This window comes from Hoplias malabaricus, chromosome 2 (assembly GCF_029633855.1).
Source record: "Hoplias malabaricus isolate fHopMal1 chromosome 2, fHopMal1.hap1, whole genome shotgun sequence".
Taxonomy (NCBI): Eukaryota; Metazoa; Chordata; class Actinopteri; order Characiformes; family Erythrinidae; genus Hoplias; species Hoplias malabaricus.
The window spans coordinates 35,721,297-35,740,602 of record NC_089801.1 but is presented as its reverse complement, the minus strand read 5'-3'; positions in this window follow the sequence as shown (position 1 = coordinate 35,740,602).

Genomic DNA, 19,306 nt, shown 5'->3' with positions numbered 1-19,306 from the left:
AGGTGAAAGAGAAAATCCGAATAAGAAACTGGCGAGTAGCCATCTTCACTAAACAGAATATGCGCTTCTCATTGGTCATCACTTTTATTGAGCCAATCCGCAGCCAGAGTAGCTGTCTATCATTTACTGCGGCAGCCAATGGAGTCACAGTCCCGCCTACAGGGGGTTGTTTTGTTGCGACCCTGAGAGCAGCAGGTCAGTCCTGAGACACAGAGGAAAACAACAGTGCCACCTAGCGATGGCTTGTTCGCCTGCTGGCCACATTTGTGGATCAGGGTGAATTTGTATTTGGATCGGGTGAAATGCGAAAGGAAAGTCTTAAAATGTAAAAACCCGCGAGAGGAAATTAAGAAATACACATCGCGGAAAACACGTGAGTGACTTTATCCACAAATGTAGATTCAACAATTTACAAATACATTTTAAATTTGTGGCTTCGACTTTAGACAAATATACAATGTAAATCCAAACAAATGTATTTATTTTCACAGAAAGTTATGATAGGAACCAAAAACATGTGTTTGTGAATATAACTGCAGACCGTGAGACACAGATTGGGATGTGTTCATTTGAAAAAGTGAATTATATGTGTCTTGTGTTTAGTTTCTGAATTAACGTTTACGCATTTGTAAAGCATTTTGAGACCCATCTCTCTCCATAAAAGTTAGCTTTGACCAGTTTTGACGTTGGCACAGAATAAGAGTTATTGTCACAGTGATTGTCAGGAGCCGAGAGTGGGTTTGGAGAATTCAGACAGTGACCTTTTGGACGTAAAGAGTCGGTGCAGTTAAAGAAGTTCATACTCTGTCAGCAAGATAAAATCATTAGAACAAAGCACTAAAATATGAAGGTTGTTATAGTTGAGGGCTACATTCCAGACCCCAGGTTATTTATTGAGTCAGTTCAGTAAATAATGAGAAACAAAGAAGACAAACCATTTATTCTTTAGGAAATTTACATTCATTCATTAATTAATTAATTCATTCATTCATTATCTGTAACCCTTATCCAGTTCAGGGTCGCGGTGGGTCCAGAGCCAACCAGGAATCATTGGGGGCAAGGCAGGAACACACCATGGAGGGGGCGCCAGGCCTTCGCAGGGCGACACGCACCTCATACAATACCTTTTCACGGCCACAAGAGGGCACCCCAACCATTCATTTAACGCCTTATTCAAGGTCACTGTCTGACACTTTGGAGATTAGCCCAATTTTTCAAAGAGAACAAATTGTTACACACCTAGTAAATCCATTATTGCTTGTTAGAACCTAATATTGCCCAATATGGCTTTTTATGGCCAAAACATAAACCATGCAATGTTTATTTGTAGTAATTCATAAAGATATCAGGATACATAGTAGTACAGTAGTTTTTTTTCTTTTTTTTATTTTTACCAAAAAACAAATGAACTCTATGAGACACCACACATGATCCTCTATTTAGACTTGAATTAATATTTTATAAATAAATTTGGAACACTCTAAACATTTTCTGGTACATTTCTACATATAAATCCACACCTGCAGATCACAGATGATGTCTCTAAAGTCATATATAAAGTGGTAAAAAAATGGAATTTAGGAGTAAACTGGAAGCATATGTAAACTTTCGTAGGGTTAAAAACCCCATATTTTTTATTACCAAAAAAAAACCCACTATATTCATTCATTCCAAGTATTTTGAAAGTAACAATCATTCACATTTTGCCGTGTAATTTCAGACGAAAATTCAGAAAATAGACAGATGCTAAAAGTTTTTAATGTCTCACTGCACTGATCTGCTTGGGTATAGGGCACAGGGGGATCTGGTCCCCAATGTTTAATTTCATTCAATATTTAATGCTGATTTAATGCCATCTTAGTTCTTCTTTAGCTTTGAATTCACTCTCTGCGTTCTGAATCTGGGCTAGAACTGACAGAGCCCACTGAAATACGGAGACGTGCTGTGTGCTTCTGTGAGGAATTGTACAGAAGTGAATATGAGGCAAATGGAGAACTAGTCTTGAGTTTCTATTCAGATCTACTGAAGGTGTTGGGGAAGTTGAATGCAGAGTTAGAAAGGCTGCTGCTCAAACAAGAGCATGAGCAGAGCATGGACGGTGGGACAGCTCAGGACATAGACGACCTGCCTGTGGAGTTTTATAGATCCTTTGGACAGAGCTGGGTATAGAACTGCTGACTGTGCTCAAGAACAGCTCAAGAAGGCTACAGCCGTAGCCTTGAGATTAGAGAAGCGAGCTTGAGGCCAGAGGCTCGCCGGTTCATTTCACTGCAGTGAGTTGGATTGTGTTCTGATTGGCCAACACCCGACCTCTGTTCCAGACTCTGAGTGGATTGTTTAAGAACTGTGGGCAAAGTTTTACACCTTGTTTTTATCTTTGGTGCTGGTTACAACAGAATGGACACAGTGCAGTTATTGAACTTCATCAGTGGCCAAGCAAAGCTGGCAATATATAACTGGAGGAGGAACAAGGTGGAGGACAGACCTGGGCAGGAGGCTTTCCCTCTGTTTCTTGTTTGGTGAAATCTAGACTTGTGCTGAGTTTAAGTTTTAAAAAGCCATGAGTAATTTGGAGGTGTTTGAGGAGGAGTGGTGCTATGGCCTTGTTCTGAACCCTGGTGGAGGGAGAGCTGGCCCTTTTCAGTCCAATTCAACTTCAAATAAACTGTGAGTTTATGATGTTTTTGAGTCCTGAATAAATTGAGGCTTTTGTTAAAAATCAAAATCTCTCTCATTCTCTCTCTTTCTCTCTCTTTCTCTCTCTCTCTCTCTCTCTCTCTCCCTCTCTCTCTGCGCGTGCACAGTAGTGAGCGTTAGTTAGAGCGGTTAGTGTTTGAGCTGACTTTTTCATAGTTTTTGGGTGTTTGGAGTGAATTTGGTGTGTGTGTGAGTGTGTGAGGAGTGTAGTAGTGGTGGGAGTGTGTGAGGAGTGTAGTAGTGGTGTGTGTGTGAGTGTGTGAGGAGTGTAGTAGTGGTGTGTGTGTGTGTGAGTGTGTGAGGATTGTAGTAGTGGTGTGTGTGTGAGTGTGTGAGGAGTGTAGTAGTGGTGTGTGTGTGTGTGTGAGGAGTGTAGTAGTGGTGTGTGTGTGTGTGAGGAGTGTAGTAGTGGTGTGTGTGTGAGTGTGTGAGGAGTGTAGTAGTGGTGTGTGTGTGAGTGTGTGAGGAGTGTAGTAGTGGTGTGTGTGTGAGTGTGTGAGGAGTGTAGTAGTGGTGTGTGAGGAGTGTAGTAGTGGTGTGTGTGTGAGTGTGTGAGGAGTGTAGTAGTGGTGTGTGAGGAGTGTAGTAGTGGTGTGTGTGTGAGTGTGTGAGGAGTGTAGTAGTGGTGTGTGTGTGAGTGTGTGAGGAGTGTAGTAGTGGTGTGTGTGTGAGTAGTGTAGTAGTGGTGTGTGTGTGTGTGAGTGTGTGAGGAGTGTAGTAGTGGTGTGTGACTGTGTGAGGAGTGTAGTAGTGGTGTGTGTGTGAGTGTGTGAGGAGTGTAGTAGTGGTGTGTGTGTGAGTGTGTGAGGAGTGTAGTAGTGGTGTGTGTGTGAGTGTGTGAGGAGTGTAGTAGTGGTGTGTGAGGAGTGTAGTAGTGGTGTGTGTGTGAGTGTGTGAGGAGTGTAATAGTGGTGTGTGAGGAGTGTAGTAGTGGTGTGTGTGTGAGTGTGTGAGGAGTGTAGTAGTGGTGTGTGTGTGAGTGTGTGAGGAGTGTAGTAGTGGTGTGTGTGTGAGTGTGTGAGGAGTGTAGTAGTGGTGTGTGAGGAGTGTAGTAGTGGTGTGTGTGTGAGTGTGTGAGGAGTGTAGTAGGGGTGTGTGAGGAGTGTAGTAGTGGTGTGTGTGTGAGTGTGTGAGGAGTGTAGTAGTGGTGTGTGTGTGAGTGTGTGAGGAGTGTAGTAGTGGTGTGTGAGGAGTGTAGTGGTGGTGTGTGTGAAGCTTGAGAGTATTTACTCTTGCTGTTTCGCTGGGGCTTGGAGGCTCCATACAGTGACACCTGTATGAGAGCCTCACTCGCTGGCACGCTGTTAAGGTGGAGTGTCGAGTGAGTGTAGAGGAATGCTGTTTGGAGGCGGAGGATGTGGAGGGTCATGGCAATTGCTCACTGCGTCCCGCATGAATAGAGCGGTGGTAATGTTTGCTAAGACAGTGGAACTTGCACATGAACCGATTCAGAAAGGAATCGTTCTTAATGGACTTCTGGCTCATGTTCAGCCCCTGAGTAAACCGTCTAAGAAAATCATCCTGTCCAACGTGCCCCCTTTTCCTGAACGATGAGGTGCTTGCTAAAGAGCTCTCCTGGTTTGGTGAGCTTGTATCCCCCATCAGGAAATTTATCATCAGCCCAAGACTGAAACATATGATTTCTTACAGGAGAGTGGTGTCCATGGTGCTGAAAGAGAGAGTGTCTCTGGGACTGTCTTTAAAGTTCAATATGGATGGGTTTGACTACACTGTGTGTGTGAGTTCTGACGCTGAAATGAAGTGGAGTGTGGGCAGGTTGGACATCTCGTTCCTACTTGACCTTTCACAGCTGAGCCAAACACTAATGGGTCAGCAAATACCGAACAGGAGCAGCGGGGACCTGACCCTGCTGGGCCTGCGGTGGCTGTTCACCCTGCGGCTGCTGCTAGTTCGGCGGTGGAAGACCCAGCTGCTGCCCCAGAACCTGAGGGGGACAAGGTGGGCAGCTCCAGTGCAGATGTCATTGTGGAGACTGAACTGGCTCAGGAGGGGTCCTCTGTGCCTGCACTGGTTATGGAGGGGCCTTCTGTGGAGCCACTGGTCAGTGAAGGACAGGAGGTGGTGGGCTCAGGGCGAACTGAAGAGGTGAGTGTCTGTGCTGAAGCAGTTGGTGTTGTGCCTGAGGCCTTAGACAGTAGTGTGGATATTGAAATAGTGGAGAACCTTGTGTTCAAAGTTCCTGGAAAAAGGAAGAAACGGGGGCAAGGAAAAGGGACTAAACAGGCCAGAAGAGAGGTCAGTGTTGTGAAGGATGGTGATTCTGATCTGAGTGATGGCTCTCTGTCTGAGTCTGGCTGGTCTGTGTGTTCTCAGGATGAGAAGCTGCCTGTACAGTACACTGCTGAGGGGATCTAGAAGGTCCTTAGTGGCACTAAAGGTCAGAAAGATATGAAGGTGGAAGAGCATTTTGAAAATACACAGCAGTTTGCCCATGATGTGAAGTATTTTAGAAGGGAGGGGGCTGTTACAGCACTAGAACCTTTTAGACTCAAGAAAATACTGACCAAACTTCACAAAGTTCACAGTGATGATTCTTTTTAATTCTCGCTCTATTAGAATGACCTTGTCATTAGTGTGTTTTGCCTTTTATTATCACACATGGGTGACATAAAGATTACTTTAAATATAAACAGGGCAAGGGACTGCGTGAAGAGAGTGAGTTTTTATGAACTGATAAATCAGAAACGTGCAGATGTGGTTTTTAGTTCAGGAAACACACAGTGATTTTAATAAATGCTGTTGATTGGGCTAAAGAGTGGGAGGGGCTTACTGTTTTAAGTCACAACTCTACTGTAAGTGGTGGAGTTGGTGTTCTTTTTAATAATAACTTTATCCTCGCTCTTACACGGTAGATGAGCTTTTACCCGGGAGGCTGCTGAGCCAGTTATGAGGATGACACATTTATTTTTATTTGTGTTTTACGCTCTGACTGCAGCAACTGAGAGGACGATCTTCTTACACTCTTTGAGCACTGTGATTTCTAAATGTGATTTTAATGATCTTTTCATTCTGGGTGGTGATTTTAACTGCACTGCTGAGGACCTGGACAGAAACCACATGGAACCGCACACTGCTTCCCGCAGGCAGTTGTGTGAGTTCATAGAGACCCATGATCTATGTGATGTATGGAGGACTTTACATGGGGATCAGAGACAGTATGGGCACATTCTATAGACATTGCTCTCTCTTTAATCAGACTTGATCGGTTTTATTGTTTTAAGCATCATTTATCTGTTTTTACACGCTGTTTTATCTCTCCTGTTGGGTTTTCTGATCATTGTATTGTTCAGTGCACTATTAGAAAGTCCAACATAAAACCCCAGAGCGGATACTGCCATTTTAATACAGAGCTTTTGAATTATGTTGATTTTAAGGAGTGTTTCACTTTTTTCTGGAAGGTTTTCAAGTCTCAACAAACTCCTTTTAATTCCTTACAGCAGTGGTGGGACATAGCGAAAATACAGATTAAACTGTTCTGTGAACAGTACACTCTCAGGGTCACTAGAGACACCACCAGATCTCTAAAAGCTCTAGAGAATGAAGTAGTGGAAGTCCAGGGCTTAGCAGAATCCAAAGGAAATCATGAGCATATTAAAGTTCTTAAAAGTAAAAGTCTACTTTAGCTGACCTGCTGGGTGTCACAGCACAGGGGGCGCTGGTCCACTCACGTTTCCAGAATGTAATGGAATGTGATGCTCCTTCTAAGTTCTTCTTTGGTCTTGAGAGAAAGAATGGACAGAAAAGGCTTGTGCTCGCTGTGTGAACAGAATCAGGGGATCTCGTCTCTGAGCCTTCTGAGATACGCCAGCAGACAATCAAATGTTTTTTAAAGCTGCATGAGAGCGAGCAGGTCCAGGCATGTGACGTGGAGGAGGAATTCCGGAGTCATGGAGGAGTCCACAGCTGCACTTGATGCTGAACTCTCCATGTGGGAACTGTATGAGGCCCTTCAGGGTGTGGACAATGGCAGAGCTCCTGGCATCGATGGTCTCCCTGTTGAATTTTACAAGGCATTCTGGTCAGTGTTAGGTGAGGACGTGCTCAGTGTATTAAAAGACAGCATAAAGGAAGGGAAGCTCCCTGTAAGCTGTAGGGAGAGACGTCATAACACCGTTACCAAAGAAGGGAGACCTGATGGAGCTAAAGAACTGATGCCCTGTGGCATTACTGTGCACGGACTGCAAGTGGCTCTCAAAGACGTTAGCCTCTAGACTGGGGAAGGTTATGGAGCAGATCATTCACATTGACCAGACGTACTGTGAGAATTTGAGTTATTTTAAAACTATTTATATTTACAAATGAATGTTTTTAGAATCAAATCTTTTATATAATTCTCAAAAGTGCCTCAAAGTGTAATGTACATACATTTTTATTTGTTTACATGCTCTACATTTGGATATCGCCAGTGAGACAAACAATTTTTATTACATTTTACAAAAAATATTCATATGTTAAACTGTGTGATGTGAGTACACGCCCATTAAAGTCATCTGTTTTAAAATGATGTGATGGTTTTACTCCTGATCTCTGTTCACTGAATCCAGTCAGAGCTGCTTCTGAGCCCAGTGCTTTTCAGGAAGGCTACAGACACACAGCGATAGACTACAGCAGTTACAGAAGATGAATGGGTGAAATAATAAGTTAAAAGTTAAAATAATAATTACAGTGTTCATGTGTAGTTCCTGAAGGTAAAAAAAATTATCAAAAGTGTTTGTTGCTGACTGCAATATTTAAAACATCCTGCACAGTGATAATGTTATTTACTTGGTGAAGCTGTTAAACTTAGACACGACTGAAGAGAAATTTGACTGTTTCAAAGAAACTGGCCCTCAGTTCTTTCAGGGAATATTCACCTGATAAAGTCTCCCATCACAGAATGAAGACTGTTCACATTCTTTCCCACAATGCACCTGCACCTCCTCAGCATCTAACATTGCTCTGAGCAGCCAGTGTTAGCTTTAGCATTAGCTCACCTCAGATATAGCTTCCATCTTAAAAACATTGTCTTTAGATGTGAAAACCTCCCTCTTTAATTTAATGAAACCGTTTCCCTGCTTTGATTAATGTAAACACACTCTCAATAATCCATTTTCCTTCACTTTAAATTCACCAACGTCCACATTTTCTCAGTTCTCAAACACGTCTGCACTGAACCTCCTGTAAATCCAGTTTATTATTTTAGTGACAATGGTTCAGATCGACCTCTCTGTGTTCTTCTAAACTTTCCTTTGTTCTCCTGAACATTTTGGTCTGAGAGCACAGATGTTACTGATGACCCCAGGTCTGAACTGAAAGTCTAACGGACGAAGCTGCAGTAAATAAGAGAGACAGGAGTTTCTCACACTTTACAAATAATACATTGTCTATAGTGTTTATATATTGTGTACAGTCCACATTTCTCTCTAACATTTCATCTTTTTATCTTTCTTTCTCTTTAATGTTTTAGAGAAGTTTAACGGTAAGTGAATGTTGTGTGTTTCTACTGAAAGAACTGGATGTAGTTTGTGTAGTTTATAAAGTCAGAGGAGAGTTTTAATCCAAGTCATTTTATGTGATGATGCATTATTTGAGGCGTTACATCATCATCACAATCCTCAGTTTCACTAATTACATCATTATCATCATCATTACTGAAAACAGTAGGACAAAAAGTAACAGACTTTTTTCAAAGAGAAAGGACTAATGCAACAAATAAAATGTCAAAATAAATCTGCAGTTTTCATCAGAAATGTACGGAGCCCCTAAAGTCTCACGGTGGAAAAATAGACTTCATCTGTTCCCTCAATTTAGTAATTGGTTCCCTCAGTTTAACAATCCTTTTCAGACAGACATGACTAGGACACTTGTTTGATCTCTCCTGTCCATTCCTTATTCACACATTACAACCACTTTTTATAACTAACACATTAATATCATTCATTATCAATTACCACATAAAAAATTAAATTAAACCTAACGGGGCTTTTGTGGACAGATTTAAGCCTGAAAATGAGATCAGGCAATACCTCATATCGTCCACAAGAGGGCACCCTCAGATTTAATTTGACACCTCATTCAATGTAATGGGGCATTGTGTGATAATATGACACTTCGGGGATTTGTGACCGCGATTTTTACAAAAAGGACACAGTTACACACCTAGTGAGTCCATTATTGCTGCTCAGAACCGAATATTGCCCAATTTCTCATGTCCATAACACACTCCATGCAATGTATGTTTGTAATTAATATTCACATAAATTACACTCCTCCAATGGAAAAAGGACAGCTCCAGCTTTCATATGTCACCTTCATCTTGTATCTGTTTATTAAAAGTATTGTACCTTTATTTCGTAGGCTACGCTTTGCTGCAGACAATAGAGAATGAAGAAAATAGTTATAAACATACACCTATGCAATAGGCTAAATTAATCAGATCATTACAAATAAGCAGCTTTACAGTGGCACTGACAGGTGTAATCCTCTACACAGCGCGCTTATTTTTCATGGTTTTATTCATTTTTTAAACATTCATTCTTGAAAACAATGACAATAGCAGGTCGATTGGATTTTACTGAATAATTTGCTTGAGACTGAGATGTGATTAAAGCCGCGGCTATGTGCCACACAACAGGAGCCCACTGTCCCACCTCCAGCTGAATGCTCAGTTAAAAACGAGTCCCATCGGATTCAAAATACTGCCTTTATTCACTCTCTCCTCGACCTGAACTATTAATGTTTTAGTCTATTAACACATGGCTGTAACGTGTAAATAAGGAATGGACAGGAGATCAAACGTGTGTCCTAACGCAGAGCCTGTGTCATGTCTAAACTGAGGGAGTGGATTAAGTCTCTAAATAATATTTTTACACCATGAGACTTTAGGGGCTCCGTAGAAATGTATTTTTATGAAGAGATTATTTCATTTTGAAAACATTCATCATCACTTTCCACTGATTTAAATGTAATTATTAGGTTATGAAAATATTAAAGGAATATTCACATTATATTATTTCCTCCAGCAGCGGGAGTCGTCTGACACAGCTGGACAGAGGTGAGTGTAACTGAGTGGAAGAGAAATGTCTGCTCTGATGCTGCTGTGTTGATTCTTTATGAAGAAGCTGTTTGTTGTAGAGACTGAATGTATTGAGCTGTGCTTTGTGTCAGAGCAGTGTTCAGCTCAACATCATCAGCAGAGAGTTTCCTCACACACTTCTGCACTGTGTGGAGCTCACAGCAGCCTGGAGAGACTGAGAGGACATTGATACAATCACACACACACACACACACACACACACACACACAGAGATAACTGATCTATAAACTGATACTGAGAGAGGTTCAGAACATTTTAGACTGATCACCTTTAATAGAATCAGAACCACTGATGGTACGTGAAGCAGTAAGAGGTGGTACGCCATTGACCTCGAAATATTTACAGTGACACTTTCTATGAGCCCCTATTTATAAGCCTTTAAAGTGCAGTTATAACCCTTTATAACATGGTAATAATGCTTTGTAAGCATACATATAAACTCCAGTAATGACTCATGTGGCTCTTATAATGAGCTATTATTGTTTATTTTGTAAGTTATAAACATATATTAACACAAGTCTCAATCTTCATTTTAAAACCCTTTAAATGGATAATGACTCGTGCAGAATTATAAAACACCTACAAAATGTGTGGACAATTATAAATACATTATAAATGTTTAAAATGCCATCACTGAGCGCTTCAAGTAAAGTGACTGACAGTTTATATTATTATTTATTATTTAAATCATGAGGAATAGCTAAGTAAACAGTGATGGAATTTTAAACACTTATAATGCATTTAAAACCATTCATTTTTATTATAGGTGCTATATAATTATACACAGGTCATTACCCATTTGAAAGGCAGTGTAATGAATATTGACACTTGTGTTATATGTTTATAACTTGCAAAATAATAAATAATAGCTCATTGTAAGAGTGTTTTTGACGTATTATTGGAGTTTATTATTTATGCAAAACAAAGCATTTTTTTTAGTTATAAACAGTTATAACTGCACTTATAAAGGCTTATGAATGTGGGCTTTATAGAAAGTGTTACCAAATGTACTTATTACTTAATAATTAAGTAATTAATTAAAAACTGAACCTAAATTATTCATGTATAAATTTAATAATCTTTAATCTTTTATTAATGACATTTGTTGGTGTTAAAAATAATAAACACGGGCTGCACATACACCATAGTTTATTACGTCTATAAGGGAAGAGGGTGGGGAAGATAGAGTTCTCCTGCTTTTTCCAGGTAGGGGCCGTGATCCTCAGTGTTTTGCTAAATCCATGTACAGAAAGCTTACTGTTTCAGCTGCTTACTTTCTAAACATAAGCTAGAGACAGATGTGAGCAGTTTGGACTTTATTTACAAAATGGCCAAAGTGGAAGTGAGAAAACAAGCCGAGACCGAGCACGAGAACACACTGAGAAATACTCCAGAGTCCAGAGAGAAACAATGCGAGTGTTCTGTACGTGCTGAAGGTAAACTGTGGCCATTCTTCGTGTCATTAGAGTCTTAACACAGTTTAACACAAGCGCCGAGAGCCATTGTGAGACCTGCTCAGAGCTCTGTGCTGTTTTCACCTAAAGTGCATAATTGATAAATATTACACTGAACTCTCTCTCGTTTCTCCTTTGCTTTTCTTTCAAAATGTTTAATACCTTTTCCCAAAGATGTTGTGTGTTCTCATAAATGTTTAATTGTGTTTAAAACGTTCAGTTTAGACCTATGTATGTGTTTTCTCTCTGTAATTTTTACTCTGGAGCGGAGGAACAACCAAGGACACACGTATTGCTGTGATAAGACTCATAGGTGGTACTTGGAGGTGGTGGTTTGATAATGAGTGGTACTTGGTGTAAAAAGTTTGAGAAGCACTGTCCTAACGTGTTTAACAGCAGAGACGTGTTTATGTCAGTGTTTCTATTTAATACTGTTCCATGAAGGAAACACTGTTTAATAATGAAATAGAAGCGACTGATCGGCTGAAACATAGAGGGAATGTGTTTATTACAGAGTGAAGTGAAGAAATCAAACAGGATTCAGACGATCAGAAAGTCAGACTTACTGAGGAACCCATCAGGAGAAGTTCTCTAAAGCTCCAGAACAGCACGTCTCAAACTACACACAAGATTTCACACTCTGAGCTCTTTAGTCTGGAGCTGAGGTTTTAGTGCTCTTTACTTTTATCTCAAACTAGAAACACTGCAGAAACAGAGCAGTATTATTATTATCTTAAATACTAAGAGAGTAACAGATGTTCAGTTACAGTTCCTTAGAGCTTCTACACGTCTTCATGTGATACAGAACTTACAGGTGAATCTGTTTGTGTTATTATGTACTTTCTGTATTTAAATCTTCTAATTTTGTCTCTAATCAGAGCCTCCTCCACCTCCTAAAGTCATAATTTTTCAGGTGAGCACATTATCTTCTAATATCTAATAATAATCAGAGTTAATATTATCTGTAGACATGAACAGTGTATAAAGTGGTGCAGAGCGTGTTGTTGTTCAGTCTTTAGATGAATGTACTTTGTTTGTTGGAGGTTCATTTCTCCTTTAAATAATTCTTCTCAATTTTTCATTTTCCTTTTCACTTCAAAATACTTTGTTACTTTGACCACAGCACAGTGTCTGTATTAAACACTGTGTTTAGATTTTATTGGCTCAGTTTGACTCTGTTGGATCAGATCGTGTTCAAATCTTGTCTGTGCCTCTCCTTTCCTGTCGCTTTAAAGGAATACAATGTAAGAATTGGCTTTTTGTCTCATGAGCTCCCCCTACCTGCTGCTGAGTGTAATTCACACAAACATCTCTCTCTCTCTCTCTCTCTCTCTCTCTCTCTCTCTCTCTCTCTCTCTCTCTCTCTCTCTCTCTCTCTCTCTGTGTGTCTCTCTCTTTCTGTGTGTGCCAATTCAATTCAGTAAGCTTTATTGGCATGACCATATTCAGACACAGTATTGCCAAAGTATTATACAACAACAACAACATGGAACATTATTAATAATAATAATGAGCAATCTAGTAGAACTGTAGAGAAAAAAAGAACCAGTTAAAACAATGAATGTAATAAATAAATAAGTAATAATTATAATAAAACTTAAATGAAGTGTAAGAATGGTAACAGACAGGGTGTGTGTGTTTATGTGCGTGTGTGTGTGTGTGTGTGTGTGTTGGTCATTCACTGTCCCTGAGTGTGTGGCAGGTAGATATGTATCTCGCTGCCAGGGCGCTGCTCTCCCCCGTGTCTCCGAGCAGGACGCTCAGTTTGGCTTCGTTAGAGAATTTTGGAAGAATTTTCTCAAATTTTGGGAAATAAATTTCTCTTAATTTTTTGTATTTCTCACATTCTGTAAGAAAGTGCAGCTCTGTCTCTACAGCGCCGCTCTGGCACTGCCAGCAGTGTCTCTCCGCTCTGGGGAGCCAGGTTTGTCTGTAGCGGCCGGTCTGTACGGTCAGGCTGTGGGCGCTGAGTCTGTACCTGGTCAGTGTGGCTCTGAGTGTGTGGTCAGTCACTGTGCTGAGGTGCTCTGCTTCAGTGTACTGTTGATTTAGGGCCAGATAGCACTGCATTCTGCTTTGTGCCTGTGTGTGTGTGTGTGTGTGTGTGTTACAATGGATGATGTAGTTGTGTTTTTGGAGTGTTATAATTTGGTTGACTCCAAATTATATTTTTGATTGGGGGTGTTTCAGACTGGTCCTGACGGGGGTTAGTGTGTGTTAGTGAGGTCAGGGTCAGGACCCGCTGTGTGAGGGAACTCTTCTCTTTGCTCAGCTCTTGGCTTTGCAGGGCTTTGTAGTGATAGGAGCGGGGGTCACTGTGTTTTAGATGTAGCCAATATTTAATCATTCGTTGTTGTATTCTCAGTAACAGAGGGTACTGGCCTAATTCCGCTCTGCAGCCGTTGTTTGGTGTTGTCCTGTGCACTTGCAGGATGCTTTTACAAAATTCTGTGTGCATCATTTCCGTTGGGTGTGTGTCCCATTGGTCAAATGTGTGGTTTTGGAGCACCCCCCACACCTCACTGCCGTACAGGAGAATGGGTTCTAGAATTGATTGGAATAATTTAAGCCAGATCCGAATTGGAATTTGAATGGGAATTTGGCGTTTGATGGCGTAGAATGCCCTGCGTGCTTTCTCTCTCAGTTCATTGACCGCTGGACTGAAGCTTCCTGTTGAATTGATCTTCAGCCCTAAATAGTTATACTCTCCACTGGAGTCTAACCTGTGTGTCCCTAGTGTGAAGCAGGGGGAGTGTCCCTGAGATCTGGGTCTCTTTTGGAAAATGATGGTTTTGGTCTTTTTCAGGTTGACTGTCAGGGCCCAGTTCTGACAGTACTGCTCCAGCAGGTCCAGGTTCTGATGTAGACCTGTCTCACTCTGCGCTCCTGAGAGAACAGCCCTGTCCTTTTGTTGCCAATCTTTATACCGTTTGTGTACATGGGTTTAATAATGTCATATGTTTTACCCCCTACACCACTCTCAATAAGTTTGTAGAATAGACCTTGGTGCCAAATGGAGTCAAATGCTTTTTTGAAGTCAATAAAACATGCAAATATTTAGTTTTTATTCTTTTTAACATGTGAGTCAATCAGGGCGTGTAGGGTGTAAATGTGATCAGACGTGCAGTGATTTGGTATGAATCCAATCTGACTTTTGCTCAGGACACTGTGCTTCATGAGGAAGTCTAATAATCTAGAGTTTAAAACACTACACAGTAACTTCCCCAGGTTACTGTTCACACAGATGCCTCTGTAGTTATTAGGGTCGAATTTGTCTCCGCACACATTGGCTCTCGGCGCTTGTGTTAAACTGTGTTAAGACTCTAATGACACGAAGAATGGCCACAGTTTACCTTCAGCACGTACAGAACACTCGCATTGTTTCTCTCTGGACTCTGGAGTATTTCTCAGTGTGTTCTCGTGCTCGGTCTCGGCTTGTTTTCTCACTTCCACTTTGGCCATTTTGTAAATAAAGTCCAAACTGCTCACATCTGTCTCTAGCTTATGTTTAGAAAGTAAGCAGCTGAAACAGTAAGCTTTCTGTACATGGATTTAGCAAAACACTGAGGATCACGGCCCCTACCTGGAAAAAGCAGGAGAACTCTATCTTCCCCACCCTCTTCCCTTATAGACGTAATAAACTATGGTGTATGTGCAGCCCGTGTTTATTATTTTTAACACCAACAAATGTCATTAATAAAAGATTAAAGATTATTAAATTTATACATGAATAATTTAGGTTCAGTTTTTAATTAATTACTTAATTATTAAGTAATAAGTACATTTGGTAACACTTTCTATAAAGCCCACATTCATAAGCCTTTATAAGTGCAGTTATAACTGTTTATAACTAAAAAAAATGCTTTGTTTTGCATAAATAATAAACTCCAATAATACGTCAAAAACACTCTTACAATGAGCTATTATTTATTATTTTGCAAGTTATAAACATATAACACAAGTGTCAATATTCATTACACTGCCTTTCAAATGGGTAATGACCTGTGTATAATTATATAGCACCTATAATAAAAATGAATGGTTTTAAATGCATTATAAGTGTTTAAAATTCCATCACTGTTTACTTAGCTATTCCTCATGATTTAAATAATAAATAATAATATAAACTGTCAGTCACTTTACTTGAAGCGCTCAGTGATGGCATTTTAAACATTTATAATGTATTTATAATTGTCCACACATTTTGTAGGTGTTTTATAATTCTGCACGAGTCATTATCCATTTAAAGGGTTTTAAAATGAAGATTGAGACTTGTGTTAATATATGTTTATAACTTACAAAATAAACAATAATAGCTCATTATAAGAGCCACATGAGTCATTACTGGAGTTTATATGTATGCTTACAAAGCATTATTACCATGTTATAAAGGGTTATAACTGCACTTTAAAGGCTTATAAATAGGGGCTCATAGAAAGTGTCACTGTAAATATTTCGAGGTCAATGGCGTACCACCTCTTACTGCTTCACGTACCATCAGTGGTTCTGATTCTATTAAAGGTGATCAGTCTAAAATGTTCTGAACCTCTCTCAGTATCAGTTTATAGATCAGTTATCTCTGTGTGTGTGTGTGTGTGTGTGTGTGTGTGTGTGATTGTATCAATGTCCTCTCAGTCTCTCCAGGCTGCTGTGAGCTCCACACAGTGCAGAAGTGTGTGAGGAAACTCTCTGCTGATGATGTTGAGCTGAACACTGCTCTGACACAAAGCACAGCTCAATACATTCAGTCTCTACAACAAACAGCTTCTTCATAAAGAATCAACACAGCAGCATCAGAGCAGACATTTCTCTTCCACTCAGTTACACTCACCTCTGGACTCTGTGTCAGACGACTCCCGCTGCTGGAGGAAATAATATAATGTGAATATTCCTTTAATATTTTCATAACCTAATAATTACATTTAAATCAGTGGAAAGTGATGATGAATGTTTTCAAAATGAAATAATCTCTTCATAAAAATACATTTCTACGGAGCCCCTAAAGTCTCATGGTGTAAAAATATTATTTAGAGACTTAATCCACTCCCTCAGTTTAGACATGACACAGGCTCTGCGTTAGGACACACGTTTGATCTCCTGTCCATTCCTTATTTACACGTTACATCCATGTGTTAATAGACTAAAACATTAATAGTTCAGGTCGAGGAGAGAGTGAATAAAGGCAGTATTTTGAATCCGACGGGACTCGTTTTTAACTGAGCATTCAGCTGGAGGTGGGACAGTGGGCTCCTGTTGTGTGGCACATAGCCGCGGCTTTAATCACATCTCAGTCTCAAGCAAATTATTCAGTAAAATCCAATCGACCTGCTATTGTCATTGTTTTCAAGAATGAATGTTTAAAAAATGAATAAAACCATGAAAAATAAGCGCGCTGTGTAGAGGATTACACCTGTCAGTGCCACTGTAAAGCTGCTTATTTGTAATGATCTGATTAATTTAGCCTATTGCATAGGTGTATGTTTATAACTATTTTCTTCATTCTCTATTGTCTGCAGCAAAGCGTAGCCTACGAAATAAAGGTACAATACTTTTAATAAACAGATACAAGATGAAGGTGACATATGAAAGCTGGAGCTGTCCTTTTTCCATTGGAGGAGTGTAATTTATGTGAATATTAATTACAAACATACATTGCATGGAGTGTGTTATGGACATGAGAAATTGGGCAATATTCGGTTCTGAGCAGCAATAATGGACTCACTAGGTGTGTAACTGTGTCCTTTTTGTAAAAATCGCGGTCACAAATCCCCGAAGTGTCATATTATCACACAATGCCCCATTACATTGAATGAGGTGTCAAATTAAATCTGAGGGTGCCCTCTTGTGGACGATATGAGGTATTGCCTGATCTCATTTTCAGGCTTAAATCTGTCCACAAAAGCCCCGTTAGGTTTAATTTAATTTTTTATGTGGTAATTGATAATGAATGATATTAATGTGTTAGTTATAAAAAGTGGTTGTAATGTGTGAATAAGGAATGGACAGGAGAGATCAAACAAGTGTCCTAGTCATGTCTGTCTGAAAAGGATTGTTAAACTGAGGGAACCAATTACTAAATTGAGGGAACAGATGAAGTCTATTTTTCCACCGTGAGACTTTAGGGGCTCCGTACATTTCTGATGAAAACTGCAGATTTATTTTGACATTTTATTTGTTGCATTAGTCCTTTCTCTTTGAAAAAAGTCTGTTACTTTTTATCCTACTGTTTTCAGTAATGATGATGATAATGATGTAATTAGTGAAACTGAGGATTGTGATGATGATGTAACGCCTCAAATAATGCATCATCACATAAAATGACTTGGATTAAAACTCTCCTCTGACTTTATAAACTACACAAACTACATCCAGTTCTTTCAGTAGAAACACACAACATTCACTTACCGTTAAACTTCTCTAAAACATTAAAGAGAAAGAAAGATAAAAAGATGAAATGTTAGAGAGAAATGTGGACTGTACACAATATATAAACACTATAGACAATGTATTATTTGTAAAGTGTGAGAAACTCCTGTCTCTCTTATTTACTGCAGCTTCGTCCGTTAGACTTTCAGTTCAGACCTGGGGTCATCAGTAACATCTGTGCTCTCAGACCAAAATGTTCAGGAGAACAAAGGAAAGTTTAGAAGAACACAGAGAGGTCGATCTGAACCATTGTCACTAAAATAATAAACTGGATTTACAGGAGGTTCAGTGCAGACGTGTTTGAGAACTGAGAAAATGTGGACGTTGGTGAATTTAAAGTGAAGGAAAATGGATTATTGAGAGTGTGTTTACATTAATCAAATCAGGGAAACGGTTTCGTTAAATTAAAGAGGGAGGTTTTCACGTCTAAAGACAATGTTTTTAAGATGGAAGCTATATCTGAGGTGAGCTAATGCTAAAGCTAACACTGGCTGCTCAGAGCAATGTTAGATGCTGAGGAGGTGCAGGTGCATTGTGGGAAAGAATGTGAAACTTGGAAACTGAGTTTCTGGAAACTGCTGATCTGGTCATGGAGATGGGGGAATACATCTTCGCTATAATAAGGGGATTCACTGGGAGGGATGTAGACAGAACATAAGAAGATGTCTTTTGGAGTGTCTGTAATTTCTTTATTAATTTTAAGCCAAATTAATGATTTTTCTAGTTTTAGTGGGACTATAAATGTAGACAGTTCTGATTTGTACCAGATAATAATTCCACCAGAATCTCTACCTCTTTTAATGTCAGGGTGTTTAACAGATGGAAGAATGATTTTTTTGTAGTTGGGGGACAGTGAGTGATGGAATCAGATTTACACCAAGTTTCTTGTAAAATAATAATGTCAGTGTTTTTGTGTTATTTATGAATTCAGTGTTTTTACTTTTGTACCAAATAGAGATGATTTTATGCCCTGAATGTTCCACATCGAGATAGACAGAGGTTTCATTTTAAATGATATGTAAGTGATAATACAAATACAAGTAGTTTTTAAAAGGAGATAAACCTGTGTAGTGAAGCTTTTGGTTTTGTAAACCATTCACAACCTGTGTGCAAAAATATTCATTTTATTTATTGATTTATTTATTAATCAGTCTGTGATTTGATTGTGTTTAGTGATTGTCACTTGGCTCAGCAGTCTGCTGCATATAAGACTAAGCAGCTGTTTGATCTCGCCTAGGTCTGCAGCACTGGTGGAGGCTGGGTTTTTCACCACTGTAGCGTAGGTCTGCTCCTGTGGCTGCATGTGGGGGCCAGGGGGTGGCTGTGGGTGTGTCATTCTGGGTGCTGGTTTCGGGTGTGGTTTTCTAGGTGCTGGTGGACGAAGTGCTGGGCTGGGTTTGGTAGGTCTGCATGGGGTGGAGGTCCAGGTTGCTGGGACTGCTCTGGGGGTTGGGTGGCTGTGTGGAGGCAGGGGGTAGAAGTGACGGAGCGCTGGGTGTCCGCTGACCTTCCTGGCTGATGGTGGGTAGAGTGGTCTAATTTCGTGTAGACTGGGTGGTCTACGGCTTCTCAAGGGGCTGTCTGGATTGTGTCCTAGGGCCACATCTTTCAAATTTTTGGCAAAGGTTGCCAC